At 38.4% G+C, this 22,746-nt stretch overlaps 1 pseudogene; it reads right to left on the reverse strand.

Annotated features, from left to right (window-relative positions):
- Positions 1-994: 994 nt before the first annotated feature.
- Positions 995-2,635, reverse strand: LOC148125094 (E3 SUMO-protein ligase KIAA1586 pseudogene; annotated as a pseudogene).
- Positions 2,636-22,746: the final 20,111 nt, after the last annotated feature.

Here is a 22,746-nt window from a genome sequence, read left to right on the forward strand (position 1 = left end):
GTGTCCTCCTCGCTTGCACTTTTCTTAGTTTTCACCCTCGGATCATCAGCTGTGTGATGGTGTGCTCGTAACCATTTTTTGACAGTAGGAAGAGGGTCCCATTCTTGGTAGGCCAATCACACTAATGGTCATCAGATTGGTTATGTTAGAACCAGTTAGGCGACTTCTCTGTTCTGAACATATGAGGTTCATTTTTAAGAAGCCCCTTTCCGCTTCTGCTGAACTTGCAGCAATTGTTCTGACAATATCTTTAGCTTTTTTAATACTGTCAGGAATTGCATAGTTCTTTGAATCTTTTAAAACATTTTCTATGAAATCTCTATAATCATTAATCTCATAATTAAAGATTTCATTAAAGGTAAGCAATTGATCTTCAGCTTTTGGCCATGGAATTACGACTTCTTCAATTTTCCAATAATCTGGCTCCAAAAAGTGGAGAAATTGTAATTTATTTGTGGTGTCTTGCAATTGGCTACTGTTAGGGATACACCCTAGCAGAATCTGCACGGCAGTCAGGCAGGCAGGCAAATATTTGAGATAAACGTTTTTGTAGCTTACGCTCAGTAAAACAGATACACTGTGCTATTTAAATAGTTTATTCCAGTAATAGTTTTAGCATAGTCAAAACAGTCCATATATCATTCACTAGTTCAGTCCATCCGGGAATTATTCAGTTGCAAAGTCCAGTGTCGAAAAAGAGGTCAGCAAACTTACAAATATCAGTCCAGTAATATATCTCCTCGCAGTAGAGATATGAAGAAGTCAAACCTCCTTTCTTCCTTCAGCAGCAGGGAACACGCAGTTAGCAAAAACATCAATCAGCAAACCAGCAATCGTCAGCAATCCAGCAGGTTCTCTTGCTCCCTCTTATGGTGGTTTCACAACCGCACCCAAAATTACATGCTTTGCAGTTTAAAGTGACACACACTTAAACTTACTATCATAGTTTATATATATTATTTTACCCAAACTACGTTAGGTAACCTTGTTATTCCTAACAGCTACCTGTTTTTAAATGTTGACAATCCATTAGTCTTTTCTTCAAGTTTATTATGATGCTTTCCAAAAGTCTTTCCCAAGGAAGTCCAACAAATAGGTTATTTTGTACAAAATTTATATTTTTGAAGGTTTCTGAAGTAATTAATCCATCAACCTTGTTTTCGTAGGGACCCTTTGTCTGAGCACTTCAAATGCTTTAATTGATCTCAGCACAAGTTTTTCGGCCTTTATGATGTTGGTATTTCTTCCTTGCAGTGCATTTGACAGAAGAGATATTTCATTGAGAATATCCATCATCAATGCCAAATCATTTAAAAAAATATATGTTTTCAAGACGGACAGCCGTATTTTTCATTTGCATGAAAGTACTGATGTAGCACTGGATAAGCACGCCACACAACTAAGGTTGACCTCAAACTACAGGCAGCCCATCTTGGTCCCGAAACTCTACCAATCTTTACAATTTCAATTCCAAGTTGTTCAGATATTTCAAACAGTTCATTTTGGCTCTTACAGGATTTATGGAAATACTGTGTACCTTGTCAAGAAATATTTTGAAATGATTCAGTTGCTTAATGTCCTTTATGGAGTCATCTAAAACAAGTTGGAGGTGATGGTTTAAGCAGTGTCATATTATGATGTTAGGGAAGTCTTTTGCTATTCTTGTGCTCACTCCACATTTTCTTCCAAGCATAACACTGGCACCATCAGAGCAAAATGCTATTAAATTTTTTTGCAGATAGTCTGTAGTAAACTCAACATTATGTAAACTTTCCAAAACTGAAGAACATATTGTCTCTGCATCTTGTTTTTCCAATTCAACAAGCTCAACCAAAATTGTTGGTGGGTTATCTGAATTCTCAAATTTTCCGAAAACTATCACAACTGGTTTGCATGGTAGTGTCGAGGCTTCATCAATAAATAAACATATTTTCAGGTTCTGTTCAATAATGCTATTAAACATTTTGGTTTTAATTTCTTTTGCAATGAAATCAACTAGTTTCACTGCAGTTGACCGTGAATGCAATCCTACTCCAAGATCTACATCCATAACAGTTTGCAATTCTACCTGTCCTTCTATGTCTGAAAATGGTTTACATCTTTGTGCCAGACTGTAAACTATCAAAAATACTCTACAAGTAGTAGCTAAATATTTGTCAGACATATCTACTGATTGCATTATAGCATCCTGCTCCTCTTGTTTTAAATTTTCACTGCAAATTGTGTGAGCTTTAGATGTAAAATGTTCTTTCATTTTTTTCCTCAGAGAAGCTTGCTGGACTTCTTTAGTTGTCCCCTGCCACCTCAATCTTGAAATGTTTCCACTCGTTGGACACATGAACACCTTTCTCTACTGCAAAGTCATGTTTTGCGCAGTACTTACAACCTAATTTTTTCTTCAAAACTTCCAGTCCCTCATACTTCTCTTGAAAACTTCTATATTGCTGCAATGTCCAGCAGTCTGGAAGATCAGGAAGGCTTTCAGTTTTGGAGATTGACTTGCTGCTTTCTCCACGTTCAATTGGTGGCAATACTGCTTGTGACCCCGATAGTTGTGGATCTGTTGTGTCTGATTCTGATTGTTCCATTCTTGGTTTCTTGCAAAGAAAGTGGTCAAACTCTGTTGTCTTTTCATCCTTGCCTATCAGCTACTACTGCAAAAGACATAAATAAAACAATATTGTGCTTTGATTGGACTTGATTGTGGCTGTAAGCTGAGTCTAACAGAAAGGATCTCTTTTTTCACCCAGCAAAAATGTACTGTTTATCAGCATGGGGTCCAACAAACAAGAAAGATACAGGTTTTCATTGTTGGAAGTTAAAACCCACCCCTCTCCTAGGAAAATGAAATATTTTAGGATATATTAAAAAGGCAGAATATTTCCCCTAAAAAGAAAAGTAAAAACTCAAGAGAGGCAGAAACTCACTCCGTCCCCCCAACCTTTGTTAATGGGCCATTACTCTGGCCTAGGCCAGTCTATTTTACATAACAAAGATCTATACCAGGTAGAGCTATATTAGGAATTGCCTTTCATTATATCATCCTCCAGCAAGTCTCAACCAAGACTCAGGACAGCCTACAGAGTTGCCCCTGCATGGCCCCATGGGAGTCTGACAACCAATCAGAATACAAGCTCAAATTCAAATCCCAACACAGGGCATTCTGGATTTAAAACCAGAAATATTTAGTTGGATTCATTCAGGGGTGGGATTCTACCAGTTCGCACCTATTCGCTAGAACTGGTTGTTAACATTCTAAGCAGTTCGGAGAACCGGTTGTTAGAAGAAATTACTGTCTCAGGAATGTCTCTAGAGTTATTTTTCCCCTCCTTTGCTGGTACTTTGCTTGTGTGGAGTGACCATTCAAAGTTACAATGGCACTGAAAAAAGTGACTTATGACCATTTTTCACATGACTGTTGAAGCAGGCAAGGAGATGCGTGCCTTGATGTGAGTGATGTTGAGTTGGCCACACCCAGTCAATAACATGACCACCAAACCATGTCCACCCAGTCACATGACCCAAGCCATGACCACCACCTAAGCCACACCCACAGAACCGGTTGTTAAAAAATTTGAATCCCAACCCTGGATTCATTTAATTTTACACATACAACAGCTGCTAGAATTGTGTTTGCACAACAATGGAAAAACAAAGATATGAAAATGAATTAAAATATTAGAATGTGCAGAAATGAATAAATTAACAATTACAAATTTACAATCAAGGAGAAGGCTTAGAATACTTTTTCACGTGGGATTTCTCATCAATGGCTAACTAACAGAAACAGAAGTTAGAAATGTAAAAATATAAAAGAAAAGACCAATTATATAAGGAAACTTCAGTAAAAAGGATAAGCAAATATTAGCATTTGATCATTGTTAATGACTAGATAACTTTGAAAGCATGGTCCCCTCCCCCAAAATACTGCAGACAAAAACCAGTTTTTTACTTAATCCCCAGACAAAGCCACTGCAATAAAAACCCTGGATTGTTCCTCCAAGGACCCAAAACCTCACACCAGTAATCTCAGCCCTTCTGCCTTTAAGAAACCCCCAGGCAAACAAGCAAGACAATAAAAAGCACCACTAAAATACAAAAGATCCAGGCAAGAACAAAAGCAGGGCAATCATGAGCACTCCAAACCCATCAAGCAGGCTCAGCTCCAGAAATCTCAAGGATGAAGTGTTATACCCCAAAACAAGTTACTAATTTTCTCAGAAACCATAAAAGCAGCTGGACTTCATGTAAAATGCCACCTGGACTGCATGCTGCAAGCATCAACATCAAAAAATGCTAGGACATGTAACATGACTGGATTGGCAGGAGACCCACAAAACTACATAACTGAAAACACACTCCCTACACAACTGAAAAACACACACACACAAAAACAAAGCAGATACAGGTGGAAAAATCTGAAAATATAGCTTGAATTTATAGGCACATAACATTTCACACACAATGACAACCTAATATTTTCCAAATTTTATGACTATTTTTTAAGGAAAAAAATTAACACACTTAAAAAAATCAGGGGTCTTCAAATTTGACAGCTTTAAGACTTGTGGACTTCAACTCCCAGAATTCCTCCTCCAAGTTTGAAGACCCTTGTTTTAAATCAGGGGATTTCAAACTTGGCAAGTTTTAAGACTTGTGGACTTCAACTCCCAGAAGCCCTCCCCCAGTCATGTTAGCTCACAAATTCTGGGAGTTGAAGTCCACAAGTCTTAAAACTTGCCAAGTTTGAAGACCTCTGCCCTGATTTAAATAAGAAAAAAAGCCACTTACTTCCCATATTGAAGAAAGCAGACAGGCAGAATCAGTTGCTCACCTAAGAGCTGGATGCTGCACAAGCAAGGCAGAAGACTGTGATTGTTTATCACACTTACGACCATTGCAGCATCCCAACAGTCACGAGAGGCCAGGTGAGAAACGCCCCTCGATGCGAGTGATGTTGAGTTGACCATGGCCAGCCAGTCACATGATCACCAAGCCACACCCACCAACTAAGCCACGCCCACAGAACCAGTTGTTAATAAAATTGAATCCCACCCCTGATCAGGAATATTATTTAGTTCATACCTGGATGGCCTAGTGCTTTTCCCTACTTTCTTCAATTTAAGCCTAAACTTTGCAACAAGAAGCTCATGATCTGAGCCACAGTCATCTCTTGGTCTTCTTTTTACTGACTGTATAAAACTTCTCCATCTTTGGTTTCAGACACATAGTCAATCTGATTTCTGTATTGACCAGAGATCTGGTAATATCCATGTGTTGGGTTGTTGGAAAAGAGTGTTTGCTATGACTATCGTATTCTCTTGGCAAAATTTTATCAGCCTGTGCCCTGCTTCATTTTGTACTCCAAGGCCAAACTTGCCTGTTATTCTGGTTATCTTTTAGTATACCAATCCCCCATGATGATAAGGACATCGTTTTTTGATGTTAATTCTATAAGGTGCTGTAGGGCTTCATAGAACCAGTCAATTTTATCCTCTTCAACACCAATGGTTGGGGCATAGACTTGGACTACTGTGATCTTGAATGGTTTGCCTTGGATTCGAACTGAGATCATTCTGTCATTTTGGGGATTGTATCCTGCTTTTCCTATTTTTTTATTGATTATGAAGGCTACTCCATTTCTTCTGAGGGATTCTTGCCTGCAGTAGTATACCTGATGGTCATCTGAATTAAATTCACCCATTCCTGTCCATTTTAGTTTGCTGATTCCTAAGATGATGTTCACTCTTGACGTCTCTTGTTTGACCATGTCCAGCTTGCCTTGATTCATGGATCTTGTATTCCAGGTTCCTATGGAGTATAGATCTTTACAGCATCGGAATTTCCTTTCATCACCAGATACATCCACAGCTGAGCACCCAGTTGCTTCATTCTTTCTGGTGCTACTAGTACTAGCCCTCTGCTCTTCCTCAGTAGCATATTGGACACCTTCTGATCTGAGGGGCTCATATTCCAGCATCGTATCTTTTTGCCTTTTGGTACTGTCCATGGGGTTTTCATGGCGAAGATACTGGAGTGGATTTCCATTTCCTTCTCCAGTAGATCAGATTTTGTCAGAGCTCTCTGCTATGACCTGTCCATCTTGGGTGGCCCTGCACAGCATAGCTCATAGCTTCATTGAGCTATGTAAGTCCCTTCACCATGACAAGGCAGTAATCCTTGAAGGAATCAGTACCTTAGTAACAGTGAATCAATATTTTTCAGGCTGTCAGAGAATCATCAAGCTGATGGAGGTGCTCTGCATTACCAAGTAATAAGCATTATTTTCAATGGGTATTAAACAGAGTTTGCATTTGGAAGCAATAACTACCCATACTCTGAGGGCATTCATCATGTTTAATAAGGATTCAAGGTCAACAAGGTATTTAGGGTTGCCCTTGAGAATGAAGTATTCCAAACTAAATGCTTTAACAATCCTTCCTTCTTATATTTGACCTGGTCCTGCTGTCATTCATGATGACTAGGTGGCTGCAGTAGTAAAACTAGATCAGACTCTTCGGAGATAAATTTAAGGAACAGAGACAGCTTCACCACAGAACAGTTTCTTTGTGATTCTCTTCTTTTCTTCCCTTTATTTTACTTCTTTGCCTTTTTGAAGCAGATTTGTCATATGCCATATAAAGATCAAATCCAATTGTGATCAACAGAGGCTTGCATGAAGCTCCCAAACATATACAGCTAGAGGATCCCTAACAACAAAGGGAACCATGTACATAAGTGGAGATTGGTCTTTATTTCTAACAATATATTTGAACTGTTAAATCAATTAAACCTAAGCTATATTGAGGATACTGAGCCTGCTCCCATGAATAATTTACTAGGTTAGGACACTGTTTCATTACAACTAGTGTCCAGATGGAGAGCTAATAGCCTCTGCTGATAAACTAATTCCAGAACTGCTTGCACTACTAGCTTGTTTTCATACCTGAAACGATTGCTATTTTTCAAAATCTGGATTGTCCTTCATAAAGTTAGAAAATTGCCATCATTCTCTGAAAAACTTCACTAGTTTAGAGAAATTTACATAGCCAATTCCAAAGTCAGCAAAACCCCAGTCTGCAGATAAGTTTGATATTCCCAGCAAGAAACCAGCAACTCATATCCAGGAAAACTTAAAAAATATAGTTTTAGCAATGTCTGAGTCCTATTACACATGCAGATAATGTTCCTTATTAAAATACAATACAATACAATACAATACAATACAATACAATACAATACAATACAATACAATACAATACAATACAATACATATATGTATATATGTCCGTGTTTTGGCAGAATCTCATCTGCCATCATCAGGTATTTTGTGTGTGTGTGTGTGTGTGTGTGTGTATTCTTAAGTTTTCGTGGGTACTTACATGTATGGCATTCAGCTTTGTTCGGGTATTTTCCCACGTCATTGTAGTTGTGCTTTTAAAGTTGTAGCAACGTTTCAGCAGAATCTCATCTGCCATCATCAGGCTTCTGATTGTGTCCGTCTGTGAGTCAGGCCTCCACAGTTGTTTCAGTTTTAAATTTGGGGCAGCCTATTGTTGTGCCAGAATGGTTTTTTCTTCATCCTGATTGGTTGGGAATCTAGGTCTGTGTTTATTGGTCTTGGAGTTAGCTGTGTTCTGCTTGATTGGTGTTTCTAATATCTTCTGTCTGTTTAGTGGCTCTTTTTGTGTCTTGATTGGTTGGCAACATTGTGTTCCTTTATTGGAGGCCTTTAGTGCAGCTTGGCTCTGGGTAAATGGATGACTATCATTTGTTAGGAAGCTAGGTTTCATCTGGGTGCCTGGTTGGGGTGTGTTTGAGCTGGAGGTATCAGGGGGGATCTGTTTCTGCGCAGGTGTTTGCCTGGCTTGTGGTGTGGAGACTTTTTTGTTTCTTAGTGCAGGCTTCCAAATGATTGACAGTCTGGTGGAATCATCTCTTCTATTCATGCTTTCTGGTTTTTTTCCAACATCTATGGCTTCTCTGATGATTCTGTGGCTATGGTTTTCTATAGTGGCTAGGGTTTTGGAGCCATTGAAGTTGATGCTATGACCTGTGGCTTCCATGTGTTGGACTAGTGAGGAAGTGTGTTCCAGCTTTTTGACTGCATTTTTGTGTTCATCCAGGTGGGGTACTTATTCTTCTATTGGTCTGTCCAATGTATGTGGCTAGGCATGATGCACAGGGGACTTCGTATATGCCTTGGTTTTCTAGGTCAATTTTATCTTTGGGGTTTCTAAGGATGGCTGCTATTTTTCTATCTGTTTTGAAGGCAGTCTTGATGTGATGTCTGTGTAGTATCTTACTAATTTTGTCTGTAGTACCTCTTATGTAGGGCAGGACAGCTGTTCATAGGTCTGTTCATCTTCTGGCTCTCTATTATGTCTCAGTGTGTCTTTGTGAATCAAGCCGGTGGTTTTGCTTTTGTGGAAGCCGTTGGCTGTCAGTACTTTAGTCAGGGTGCATAGTTCAGTCTTAATGTGTGTCTTGTCTGCCAGTCGTTTGGTTCTAGTAATTAGTGTTTTAGTCACGGAGTTTATCTGTGCTGGGTTGGTGGGATTGGGCGTTGAGGTAACGGTTAGTGTGTGTTTTCTTCTGGTATACGGTGTGTCCTAGTATGCCATCTGTTTTTTTGTAGATTAGTACATCTAGGAATGGTAGTTGTTTGTTTCCGTTTCCATGGTGAATTTGATTTTGGGGTGTGTGCTGTTTAGGTGTGTTAGGAAATTGTTTAGGTTTTCTTTTCCATGGGGCCAAATCACGAATGTATCATCGATGTATCTTAACCACAGTTTGGGTTTGTGGATGGCATTGGCCAGGGCTCTGGATTCAAATTCTTCCATGAACAGGTTTGCAATGATGGGTGACAGTGGTGAACCCATAGGGGCTCCTTCAATTTGTTTGTATCTTTGTCCTTTGTTATATGAAATATGTGTTAGTTAAGCAGTGTTCTGTTAGTTCCATGAAGTGTTTAGCTGGTTGGTATTTATTTTTGATGATTTCAAGGGTCTCTTTTATCGGGACTTGAGTGAATAGTGAAACCACGTTGAAACTTACAAGCAGATCTTCTTGCTCCACATGTAGATCTTTGATCATTTCCAAGAAGTGGTATGAGTTTTGTACATGTGAAGCTGCTGTTTCAGCATGGGGCTGTAGCTGTTTTGCTAAGTGTTTAGCTAGGTTTTGTAGTGGTGCTCCTCTGGAGCTGACTATGGGTCTGAGAGGTATGCCTTCTTTGTGTATTTCGTCGTCTCCTCTTTCGGCTCCCGTTCTTTTTGTTAAAAAGAAGTTGGGAGAATTACGCTTATGTTGTGATTATCGCCGTCTGAACTCTATCACAGTGGGGAATAGTTATCCTTTGCCGCTCATTCCGGAATTAATGGAGCGGTTGCGGGAGGCTACTATCTTCACTAAACTCGATCTGCGTGGGGCCTACAACCTGGTTTGGATGCACAAGGGGGACGAGTGGAAGATGGTGTTTGGCACTCGTTATGGTCATTTCGAGTACACTGTCATGCCATTTGGTCTGACCAACGCTCCCACGGTATTCCAGCATTTGATGAACAACATTTTTTTGGGATATGCTGGATAGGTTTGTCATGGTGTATCTGGATGACAGTTTGATGTACTCTTGGTCCAGGGATCACCACCTTCATCAGGTCCATCAAGTGCTTCCGCGTCTTCGGGAGCATAAGCTCTATGCGAAACTGGAGAAGTGTTTCTTTTTCCAGTCTTCAATAGAGTTTTTAGGGCATATCATCTCTCCCGAGGGCATCGCTATGGACCCTAAAAAAGTTGAGGCCTTGTATAGTTGGGAAGCCCCTCAACGAGTAAAGGACATGCAACATCTTCTGGGGTTCGCCAATTACTATAGGACCTTCATTCCAGGTTTTGCTAAGTTAATGGATCCTATTACTCAGCTCCTTCATAAGAAGGTCCCGTTCCAGTGGGCGCCTCCACAACAACAGGCTTTTGAAACATTAAAGAAAGTGTTTGTGGCTGAGCCGATATTGAGACATCCTGATCCGAATCGTCCATTTGTGGTTGAGACAGATGCCTCTAATGTGGCTATCGGGGCAGTATTGTTGCAAGCTCCAAAGGATGGCGCACCTCTTTTCCCCTGTGCATACTATTCTAGGAAGCTCACAGCTTCTGAGCACAATTATACTATTTGGGAAAAGGAGTTGTTGGCTATTAAGGCTGCATTTGAGACCTGGTGACATCACCTAGAAGGGGCTCGGCATAAGGTGGAGGTTCGGATGGATCACTGAAACTTGGAACATTTGTCTACCGCCAGGAAGTTGAACCAATGCCAGATCCGGTGGTCATTGTTTTTTTCAAGATTCAATTTTTCCGTCACTTGTGTTCCAAGTGGACAGAATCAGAGAGCAGACGTGTTGTCTAGGAAACCCGAATATCTCAGTCCCAAGGATCCTCTTTCTCCATGAACGGTGTTGCCACCGGAATCCTTGGCTGTGCTTCAAGATCCAGTAGATTTGCGGGCTCAAATAGGGGAGGCGCAGCGATTAGATGCATGGACGCAGCAGAGAAGGGGGGAAGTTGGACCTGATTCCCCATGGTCTTTTGAAGAGGGCTTGCTATGACATCGGGGTTTATTGTATGTACCCACCAGGTCACTTAGAGCTCTCATCATGACACAATGTCATGACATCCCCGCTGCTGGGCATTTTGATTTCTACAAAACCCTGCACTTAGTCACCCGGACTTTTGGTGGCCTCGGGTTCGTCATGATGTGTTTTCCTACGTCGCTTCTTGTGTACAATGTCGACAAGCAAAAGCAGCGTCGGGTGCACCTCCTGGACTCCTTCAACCATTGCTGACGTGGGACAGACCATGGGGAGCGATCTCCATGGACTTTCTCACACATTTGCCATCCTCGTCGGGTTTCATGACGGTGCTCGTGGTGGTTGATATGCTGACTAAAATGGCTCATTTCATTCCCTGTCGGAAACTACCATCAGCCCACACTACGGCTCAGTTATTTTTACAGCATGTTTTTCGTTTACATGGTTTGCCGGATAGGGTGGTTTCAGATCGTGGGGTCCAGTTTACTGTGCAGTTCTGGAAACGTTTAATGTCGGCATTACAAGTTCAGGTGTGTCTAGCGTCAGCGCACCATCCAGAAACTGATGGCGGGACTGAGAAGGTTATTGGCATTCTCACTCAGTATTTGAGATGTTTTGTCAATCATCAGCAAAACGATTGGGCGAAATACCTTCCTTTGGCAGAATTTGCCTTTAATAACTCTCAGCATACCTCCACTCGTGTAACGCCGTTTTATGCGAATGTGGGCTATCATCCTCGATTCTTTCCGTTGACTATGATGGACTCCCCAGTTCCCGAGACACAAGACTTTCTTGAAGAATTACAAGCAGTTCACCGTTTAGTGGTGCGACAACTAGAATGGGCGAAGGAAGACTACAAACAGTTTGGGGACCATTCTCGTAGAGCAACGCCTCCATTAGCTGTGGGTGACAAGGTGTGGTTATCCACAAGGCACCTTCGAGTCGATCGCCCAATTAAGAAGCTGGACTATCGTTTCATCGGTCCATTCCCGATTGAGGCGGTCATCAACCCTGTGGCGTATCGACTCACCTTACCGCGCTCCATGCGCATTCATCCTGTCTTCCATCATTCCCTCCTGGTTCCTGACTTCCCGGAATGTCCTCTTCGTGCTCCCACTGGTGCGGTTTCTCCATCACCATCCAGTGAGGAGGCTGATATTGAAGACTCGGTAGTCAGCGTTACTGATTCTCCTTGGCTAAAGGGTCACTTCCAGTATTTAGTTGGAAGGAGAGTGAATGTTTCAGAAGCTTTTTCATGGACGGATGCTTCCACGCTTCATGCACCAGACATTATTCGGAGGTTCCATGACCGTTTCCCTTCGAAACCGCATCTGGATCGTCAGATTCGGAGGAAGGGCCCTGTGGTGAGGGATAGTGTTGTGACTCCGGAGTTGGAATCTGTTCCGTTGGCAGATGTGAGCTCAAGTGAAGAGGAAATGGCAGTGAATTATGAGCCGGCACTGTTGAGCAATTTGGATTGTAGTCAGGATGAGGAAATGGATTTAACTAGGAGAGACGAACCTGATTTAATAGAGATGTCAGGACATTCAACCTCCTCTGATTCTTCTCCTCTGGCTGAGCAACAGCCGGGAATAGCTAACCAGGAACACATGCGAGAGTTTTCCAGTGAGGAAGAGAATTTGGAAAGATCCTGGTTAGATGTGAGAAATAGGCGGAGGATGAGGCGTCAATCTCAATTGGGGAGGAGGCATCGAGCCAGTGACTAATTAAGGAGATTAACATGCCCCATAGAGGATAAAAGGAAACAGCTTGGCTGGCGAGCTTTGCCAGAAGCAAAGTGATTTATGGGAGTGAACACACGAAGAGAACTCTTTGAGGCTTTGGGATTTATAGCCACGTCAGGTTTGCCGGACAGAGTTTGGATTTATTGCTGAGGACTGAAAATACTTCAGCAGTCCTCTTGTGAGAGTTTGCTTTTTGGTTTGTGATATTTCTGGAACTGCTTGTTTCGTTTTGCTCACCTGCATTTAAAGGGGAGACATAACATATTTATATATATATATATATATATATATATATATATATATATATATATATATATATATATATATATACACACACACACACACACACACACACACACACATACATACATACATACATATATATACACACACACACACAAAAACAATACCTGATGATGGCAGATGAGATTCTGCCGAAACGTTGCTACAACTTTAAAAGCACAACTACAATGACATGGGAAAATACCCGAACAAAGCTGAATGCCATATATATATATATATATATATATATATATATATATATATATATATATATATAGAGAGAGAGAGAGAGAGAGAGAGAGAGAGAGAGAGAGAGAGAGAGAGAGAGAGAGAGAGAGAGAGATGTATATTTTCTTAAGTTTTCATGGTACTTACATGTATGGCATTCAGCTTTGTTTGGGTATTTTCCCACGTCACTGTAGTTGTGCTTTTAAAGTTGTAGCAACGTTTCAGCAGAATCTCATCTGCATCATCAGGCTTCTGTATAGTGTTCATCTGTGAGTCAGACTTTTACAGTGGTTTCAGATTTAAATTTGGGGCAGCCTATTGCTGTGCCAGAATGGTTTTTTCTTCACCCTGATTGGTTGGGAGTCTTGGTCTGTGTTTATTGGTCTTGGGGTTAGCTGTGTTCTGCTTGATTGGTGTTTCTAATATCTTCTGTCTGTTTTTTGGCTTTTTTGTATCTTGATTGGCTGGCAACATTGTGTTACTTTATTGGAGACCTTTAGTGCAGCTTGGCTCTGGGTAAATGGACGGCTATCATTAGTTAGGATGCTAGGTTTCATCTGGGTGCCTGGTTGGGGTGTGTTTGAGCTGGAGGTATCAGGGGGGATCTGTCTGTGCCCAGGTGTTTGCCTGGCTTGTGGTGTGGAGATTTTTTTGTTTGTGAGTGCAGGCTTCCAAATGATTGATAGTCTGGTGAAATCATCTCTTCTATTCATGCTTTCTGGTCTTTTTTCAATCTCTATGGCTTCTCTGATGATTCTGTGGCTGGGGTTTTCTATAGTGGCTAGGGTTTTGGTGCCATTGAAGTTGATGCTATGACCTGTGGCTTCCATGTGTTGGACTAGTGAGGAAGTGTGTTCCAGCTTTTTGACTGCATTTTTGTGTTCATCCAGGTGGGTACTTATTCTTCTATTGGTCTGTCCAATGTATGTGGCTGGGCATGATGCACAGGGGACTTCGTATATGCCTTGGTTTTCTAGGTCAATTTTATCTTTGGGGTTTCTAAGGATGGCTGCTATTTTTCTATCTGTTTTGAAGGCAGTCTTGATGTGATGTCTGTGTAGTATCTTACTAATTTTGTCTGTAGTACCTCTTACGTAGGGCAGGACAGCTGTTCCATAGGTCTGTTCATCTTCTGGGTCTCTATTATGTCTCAGTGTGTTTTTGTGGATCAAAATCACCGGCTCCTGTCTAATGATAGCCGTCCATTTACCCAGAGCCAAGCTGCACTAAAGGTCTCCAATAAAGTAACACAATGTTGCCAGCCAATCAAGATAAAAAAAGAGCCAAAAAACAGACAGAAGTTATTAGAAACACCAATCAAGCAGAACACAGCTAACCCCAAGACCAATAAACACAGACCAAGACTCCCAATCAATCAGGATGAAGAAAAAACCATTCTGGCACAGCAATAGGCTGCCCCAAATTTAAATCTGAAACCACTGTAAAAGTCTGACTCACAGATGAACACTATACAGAAGCCTGATGATGCAGATGAGATTCTGCTGAAACGTTGCTACAACTTTAAAAGCACAACTACAATGACGTGGGAAAATACCCGAACAAGTTCTTTGCTGTCAATAAATCAACTTGACTTAATAAACACATAATGGCTCTGGGAGCATATCTTATTAAACTGCACAAAAATTGTTTTTCAAGAAGCAACTGGCCTTTGAACACATTTCACTTCTCATCCAAGAAACTTCTTCAGCTCCGACTGGATGGTGGGGAATGGAAGGATTTATACTCCTTACAGACAACTGGTCATTTGCATTCTTTAGCAAGTCATTAAGGCCACCTGGAGTTTTATTTGTGTCATCAAGGTCACCTGAGTAGTACAAATGGGTGACAAGCCTTCTTGGAACTGTTGGAAATACTATGTTGTAAACTGGAGGTAGAAGATGTCATATCCCTCTTCAGCTGTTGAGAGAGAGCTGTTCAATTTTGACATAGATCGCTTTTTTGACCCCTCTTTCAAACCAGGATCCTCTCTGTCCAAATTGTGGACTTTGTTGTCTCCAAAAGAGTGGCCTTTGTCTTTTAAATGCAGATGGACTGCTGAATCTAGTCCTGATGGGTTTGTTCTCCTATGTTGTGTCATGCATTTATGAAGTAGCTATTTTGTTTCCCCTGCATATGGCTCACTGCACTGAATTGTATATTTTTATTTATTTTATTTATTTTGTCAAGCGATTACTCGGTTTGTTTGGGTGTTTTATCCTTAGGGTGAACAACCTTCTGCCTTAGTATATTCTTCAGGGTTTGAAGTGTGTCCATATGTTGCATTGGCTGAAGATCCTCTTGAGCTTTTATGATATGCCTGCAATGTATGGAATGACAGTGTTGCTTTGTTTATTTTTTCTTCATTCTGTTATGGAGGAGCTCCTGTTGGGGTTTTTTTTAATATTTGATGAAGGGCCACTTGGGATAGCCACATATTCTAAGGGCTTCCTTGATGTGTTTTAGTTCTAACCTAGTTTTCAGTACTCTTTGTTCACTCAATATATCTCTATAAGTTACTATTTTCTCCATATTTATCAAGTTTGGATTTATAAATGCTTCTAGTGTGGAAAGCCAAATAGGTATTTTCATGTAATTTTGATATTTGATTTTGTTCCAAACTGTTAACAGTGCCTGTCTTAAATAATGTATCTGGAAATAATTATGTGCTGTATCCTTTCCATACCATAAGAAGGCATGCCAGCCTGTTTTAATGTCATGACCTTCTAGTTTTAACAATCTTTTATTCCTCCTTGTAATGCATTCTTTTATCCATGTTAGAGTTGCTGCATAATAATATAACTCCCATTCAGGTAAGCCAAATCCCCCTTTTTCTTTAGAATCTTGCATCACTTTCAGTTTAACTCTTGGTCTCTTACCCTGTCATATAAATTTTGACATTAGTTGGTTAAGATTCCTGAAGAAGCCTTTCTCTAATTTAATAGGAATATTTTGAAATAAAATATTCCTATTAATATTCCGAACAGCTATCCTGTCCATTAGAGAAAGTCGTAAAGTCCTCCATTTTTCTAGATCCTTCTTTATTTGAATTATTAGTTTAGTATAATTATGTTCTCTGAGATATACACCTAGCCATTAAGAATATATCTAAATATTTCACTTTCTTCACAATTTGAATGCCCATTTCTTTCATTAGTTCCTCTTTTAGTTTAATTGTCATATTCTTTAGAAACATTTTAGTTTTTATCTTATTTATTTTTAGTCACGCCACTTTACCATATTCTGTCAGTTCCTCCGTAAGTTTCACCCCTGATTTTAAGGGTTCCTCTAATATAAACACTAGATCATCTGCAAAGGCTTGTAGCTTATATTGTTCTTGTCTAATTTCCAAACCTTTAATCTGATCTTTATGAATGTTTCTTTTTTAAAAATTTTTTTATTGGTTTTTAAAAACAAACATAAACAAACAAAATATAAAAACATCAAGCTATCTTCCATAGGTGTGCCGGTTGGTTTACGAATTGTTTTGTGCTTCCATTTTGTAGTCTTCAATTACAATTACATTACATATAATCTCATATTGTCAATCAAAAATTAAATACCTTAGTATCATTATTAATCAATCATTTGACTATACTTTTATTCATTCATGTTTTATAAGATAACCATAATTAACTTCAAAGTCTTCAAAGTAGTCTTTTCCAAGCCTAATTGGAATTGTTTGAAACAAATATAAAATTCTGGGTAATATATTCATCTTGATTGTTGATTCTCCCTATTAGTGACAGTTGTAAGTTTTGCCAAATCTAGTGCTATCTGCTGTTTAATATAATTATTCTCTTTTAATGTACTACATCTTGCTGTCAAATATATTCCCAAGTACTTGATCTTATTCGTGACCTGAATTTTCAATAGATCTGCCAGTTCTTCCTTTTGTCTTAATAGCATATTCTTTGTCAAAATCTTTGTCTTTATTTATTTTCAAACCAGCCGTCTCTATCTTTTCTATCAATTTTGATGCTGTTTCTAAAGGGTCTTCTAAGATGAAAACCAGATCATCCACAAATGCTTGCAGCTTAAATATTTCCTTTTTGTTTTTCATTCCTTTTATATTCTTTACATCTCTAATATTTCTGTTTAACACTTCCAATGTTAACACAAACAGCAAAGGTGATAGTGGGCACCCTTGTCTTGTTCCTTTTCTTATATTAATAGAGTCTGTCAGTTCTCCCTCTATCATTACCTTTGCCATTTGCTTATAGTATATAGCTTCTATTGCTTGAATAAATTTTCTAGCAAAACCCATCTGTTCCAACAATAATAACATGAATCGCCAATTCACATTATCTTTTTTTAAAAATAGATTTTATTGAATTTACAATTTAAAAACACATCGACAATACATTTACAAAATAGAAAGAGAACGGCTAGGGGGAAAGAAGGAAACACCTGGCCTAACACACCGGATAAAGGCCGGTTGGGGGGAAGAGAAAAGATATAGAGGGAGAGAGGGGAAGGGAAGGGGAGGGAGAATAGGGTAGAAAATACAATTAAATACAATTAAAAACGAATGATATCTTTTTGTGACAGTCTGTAAGGATCATTTCTCTTCGTCATATCCAATCTACTCCTCTTTTCCATTATGTTTAAGTTACTTTTTATCATTTACATAATTTGTCTCTGTGTAAGCCAATTATACCATGAGTCCCAGTTGTCGTAAAATGTTGAGGACTCTTTGTTTTTTAACACTATCGTTAGTTTATCCATTTCAGCACACTCACAAATTTTCTGAATAACCATTTGCTCTGAAGGTGTATGAGGTGATTTCCAACATTGAGCAAACGCTAATCTAGCCGCAGTTAGAATATGGATTATTACATATTTTGTCTTTTTGGATAAATATCTATCAGAGATCCCTAACAGGAAGAACTCTGGTTTATAGTCTATTTGTTCTTTAGTTATCTCCTCCAACCATTTTCTGATTTTTTGCCAAAATTTTTGGGTAATTTTACAAGACCACCACGTGTGGAAAAATGTTCCTTCAGTGCTTTTGCATTTCCAACACCTTGAGCTCATGTTAGGGTTCATCTTCGCCAACCTCGAAGGGGGTAAGTGCCATTTATATAACATTTTATACATATTTTCTTTGTACGCCGCCGATTTCGTAATCTTGATGTTTCTATTCCAGATCTTTTCCCATTCTGTTAATGTAATGCTTCTTCCAATATTCCTACTCCACGTTATCATGTTCCCTTTCACTATCTCTTGCTCTAATTCTACCTCCAATAAATATTTATAAAATTTGGAGATATTCTTTTTATTTGATCCTAATAAGATTTTATCTAAATATTGTAATTTGCTATAGATTCCAAACTCTTTGATATCTTGTTTGTATCTGCTATGGATTTGTATATATAACCACTGGTCAATTTTAAATCCCTGTTCCTGTAAATCCTGTTGAGTTCTTAATTTTCCTAGAGGGTCTAATAAATCTTTATATTTAGTCATTTTGGTTATATCCAAATTGTTGGGATGAACCATTGCCTCCATTGTTGAAAGCCAAATCGGAATTTTTAAATAATGTTTTTTGCATATTTTTTTTCCAATTAGTTAATAATGAATCTCTAATAAGGTGTCTATGAAAATATGACTGTTTAGTTTTCCCCACTTCCCATTGAAATGCGTGCCACCCTCTCTGAAGATCGTGCCTTTCTAAGGCTAAAGTTCTTTTGTTAAGTAAATTAACCCAGTCTTTTAACCATAATAAGTTGGCTGCCTAATAATATAATTCCCAATTTGGGAGCGCTAGCCCCCCTCTACTTTTTGCATCTTGTAAAGCCTTAATATTGATTCTAGCTTTTTTCCCTTGCCAAATAAATTTAAGTGTTACCTTATTTATATCTTCAAAAAAAATTTTTGGTAATTTAATTGGGATTGTCTGGAATAAGTAAAGGAATTTTGGTAAGATGTTCATTTTGATCGTGGCAATCCTGCCTAATAGAGAAAGCTGCAGTTTATTCCAGGATTCTAGGTCTTTCTTAATTTGCTGTAATAGTTTATCATAATTATTCTCTTTGAGCGATTTACTATGTGGTGTTAACCATATGCCTAAATATTTGACCTTTTTGGTTGCCTGTATCCCTCTGGTTTTTTCTAATTCTTTCCTCTGATTCTCTGTTAGATTTTTAGTCATTAATTTTGTCTTATTTCTATTGATCTTTAATCCTGCTACTGAACCAAATTGTTCTAGTTCTTTTATTAGGTTATGTCCTTTTTCCATGGGTTCCTCTAGGAAGAAAACCATATCGTCTGCAAACACCTGTAGTTTATATTCCTCTGCTTTGACCCCTACTCCTTGGATTTCAGAGTTTTGTCTTATCCGTGTTAACAGTGATTCTAAAGCAAGTATAAATAGGAGGGGTGAGAGGGGGCAACCCTGTCTAACGCCCTTTTCAATGTTTAATGGGCCTGTTTGTTCACCATTAATTAGTATATTGGCCTGTTGGGTGTTGTAAATTGTTGTGATAATGTTCTCGAATTTAGTGCCCAGACTCATGTTATAGATTTTTTGTATTAAAAAGTGCCAATGTAGATTATCAAATGCTTTCTCCGCATCTAAAAACATGAGTGCAAATTGTTTCTCTGGATGAACTTCATAATATTCTAAGATGTCAATAATGGTTCTTAGATTATTTTTGATTTGGCAGGATGGAAGGAAACCATTTTGGTCTTCATGAATGTATAAATTTAAAACTTGTTTTACTCTATTCGCTATAATTGAGGTAAATAATTTATAATCAGCGTTTAAAAGTGAAATTGGTCTATAATTGTTGATATATCTGGCATCTACATCCTCCTTCGGAATTAACGAAATCAACGCCCCCCTCCATGAGTCTGGCATTTTGGCTGCCAAAAGTACTTCGTTAAACACTTCCAGCATCAGTGGCCCTACTAACTCTATTGTAGCTTTGTACAATTCTACTGGAATCCCATCTGGACCAGGGGATTTATTATTACTTTGGTTCTCCATTGCAGATTTCAACTCAGACCATGTAATATCCTTATTTAATAATTCTTTCTTTCCTTCCCCTATTGTTTTATCATTCGTATTCTCCAGATAAGTTCTTATTTTGTCTTCATTGATTTCTTCTTTTTTATATAATCTTTGAAAATAGTTTAATATAAAATCTTTTTCTTCTCAATCTCATGTTGTGGTATGCCTTTCTCGTCTATTAGTTGGTGTATCAGTCTCTTTTCTTTTTCTTTTTTAAGTTTATAAGATAGCCATCTTCCTGGTTTATTAGCATGTTCAAAATAATTTTGTTTGGACCTTCTCAAACTAACTTCTATTTTATCTTGTTCAATTAAATTCAGCTTATGTTTGGCTAATATTAACTGGTTTTGTATTCCTTGGATCTTAGGGGATTTTTGTAACTGTATTTCTAAGTCTTTGATTTGTTGTTGTAATACGTTTTGTCGGGCATAAGTTCTCTTGTTTCTCATAGCATTATAGGAAATTGTTGTACCTCTTATAATTGCTTTCATAGTATCCCAAATATTCTGTTTTGAAGTTGTTTCATTATTATTATCTTTTAGGAAATAGTTTAGCTCCTCTTTCAGCTTATTAATATACTCTTCTTCGTTTACTATTTGGGTATTTAGTGTCCATCTTTTTTTTCTTCCTCTCCTGTCTCTCCAAATTAGCTGTATTGGGTTGTGGTCAGCCCATTCATTTGGTAGGATTTTAATTTCTTTTATTTCATTAGCCAAATCCAAATCCATCCAAGTCATATCTATTCTAGTCCAAGTCTTATGTGGATTGGAATAGTATGTAAATTGTTTCTCTTCAAGGTTCCGTTCCTCCATAAATCTTTTAAATTTAACTCTTTCATCATTTCCTTACATGCCGCAGAAAGTTCCCTTTTCCCTTCTTTTTTTTTCCCCATATTACTATGGTCTTTTTGGTAGTCTGCAATGGAGTTAAAATCGCCAATCAAGCAAATGTTCCTTTTTCAAAGCCTACTATTTTTTGGTGGAGGTGTTTAAAAAATTTCCCTTGGTCTTCATTTGGGGCATAGATTGCTACAAGCAAAAATGTGATGTGGTTTATCCAAACTTGTATAACCAGAGTTCTTCCTTCGGGATCCGACCAGGTTAATTCTGCCTTTACATCTTGTTTTATGTAAATTGCAATTCCTTTTTTCTTGTGTTTATCGGCCGGTGCCGTAAAAAGTTTCCCTAATTTTGGACAAATTAGATGTCTTTCATCATTTTTCAAAATATGTGCTTCTTGAAGACATATTATATCTGCGTTATGTTGAATAAGTTTTGAAAATATCCTTTTTCTTTTTGATATTGAATTTAATCCATTTATATTGATGGAGAGCAACTTCTTCCCCTCCAGTATTTATCTACGTCTGCTTAGATTTTTGCCTAGTAATGATTTGATTCTCTTGTTGTTGTGGGATTTGCCCTTCTCTCCCAGGTTGTGGTTTATCACTTCCTGAAATTGGAGAAAGTCGTTCCTTTTGGGTTCTGTGACGATATCGGTCCTCCTGTGGTCTCCTTTTAAGTTCTTCTTTAGTGGATTGACCATTCGTATCCGTGAGCTGTTGATAAAAGTCTTGGGCCTGTTCTATCGATTCTATTTTGATTTTTCTCTCTTTCCACGTAATTAACATCCCTTCCGGGATTAACCATTTAAATTGGATTCCTTTTTTATTTAAATCATTAGCTAGAAATTTATAATCTTGTCTTATTGTCCTCACTTTCTTTGGAATTTGTTTTAAAATCATAATTTCTCTGCCTTTATATGATATCGTTTCCTCCCTAGACATTTTCAAAATTAAATCTCTCAGACATCTCCTAGAGAAGTGGATATGGATTTCTCTTGGACAGTTGTTGCGTCTGGCGTAGCTTGTGCTAACCCTATATACCTCATCAAACTCTTTAATTAGGACATCTTTTTCTTTTCCTAACCATTCAGCCAATATTTCTGCCATCAAATGTTCCAATTCTTCATTTTTTGCTTCAGCCACATTCTGGAACCTTAAATACGCCATTGTTTTGTCCATCTCGAGGTGGACCAGTGAGTCTTCCATTTCCCTAAGTACATTTTTAAATTCCTCATCCATCCTTTCAAAGTTAGTCTCCATGCGTGTTGTTCTACTCTCTATATCTTTTATTTTCACTTCATTTTTCTCCATGGCCTGCTGTAGAGACCCTATCTTACCCTCCACCTTCGATATACCTGCTTTCATTTCAGCCTTCAGTTTCCCCATCTCATCTTTCAATTCACTTATATCTGCTCTAGTTTCATTGTGATTTTTAATCATCATTTCTTGCATTTTAGATATAGCTTCCTGCAAGGATAATAAGGAAGTTTGTATATTAATGTTGGGGACATTAGGCTGCTTTTCCCCTGTTAAGGACTCCTCAATAGATTTTTGAGTTGTTGGTGGGGTGGGTGTCAACGTAGTCGATAGGGTCGGGGTAGCCTTCCTTCCTTTTTTTTAAGGCCATAGTTGTCTCTCTAAGTATTTGTTTTTGTTGATGCACAATTTTAGATATATTATCCCAAATCACCATTCAGTGTTTGGGTCTTGTATTTGAAAGTCTATTCACGTATTTCAATTTAATATCTCACTCCACAGTCGTTTCCCCTATATCATAAATAGATATCTACTACAGTATTCTAGTCTATGTAATAAGAAAATTGGTCAGCAATAGTACATCAATTAACACTTTAAGGAATTAATCTTAAATGTCTTAATAGTTTATATCAACAGAGTTTATCCCTCTTTACTACTAATATTTACAACAGTAATCTCTTAACTCTATAGTAATAATATACCCCCCTCTTTTTTTCCCCACAAATAAGTAGAATTATGTAAGCTATTTAGGAGAAACAATAGGGAGGCAGGGGGCAAAACAATAAGAGAAAGGGT

The sequence above is a fragment of the Pseudonaja textilis genome, chromosome 8 (assembly GCF_049901715.1).
Source record: "Pseudonaja textilis isolate UNSWEBS1 chromosome 8, rPseTex1.2, whole genome shotgun sequence".
Lineage (NCBI taxonomy): Eukaryota > Metazoa > Chordata > Lepidosauria > Squamata > Elapidae > Pseudonaja > Pseudonaja textilis.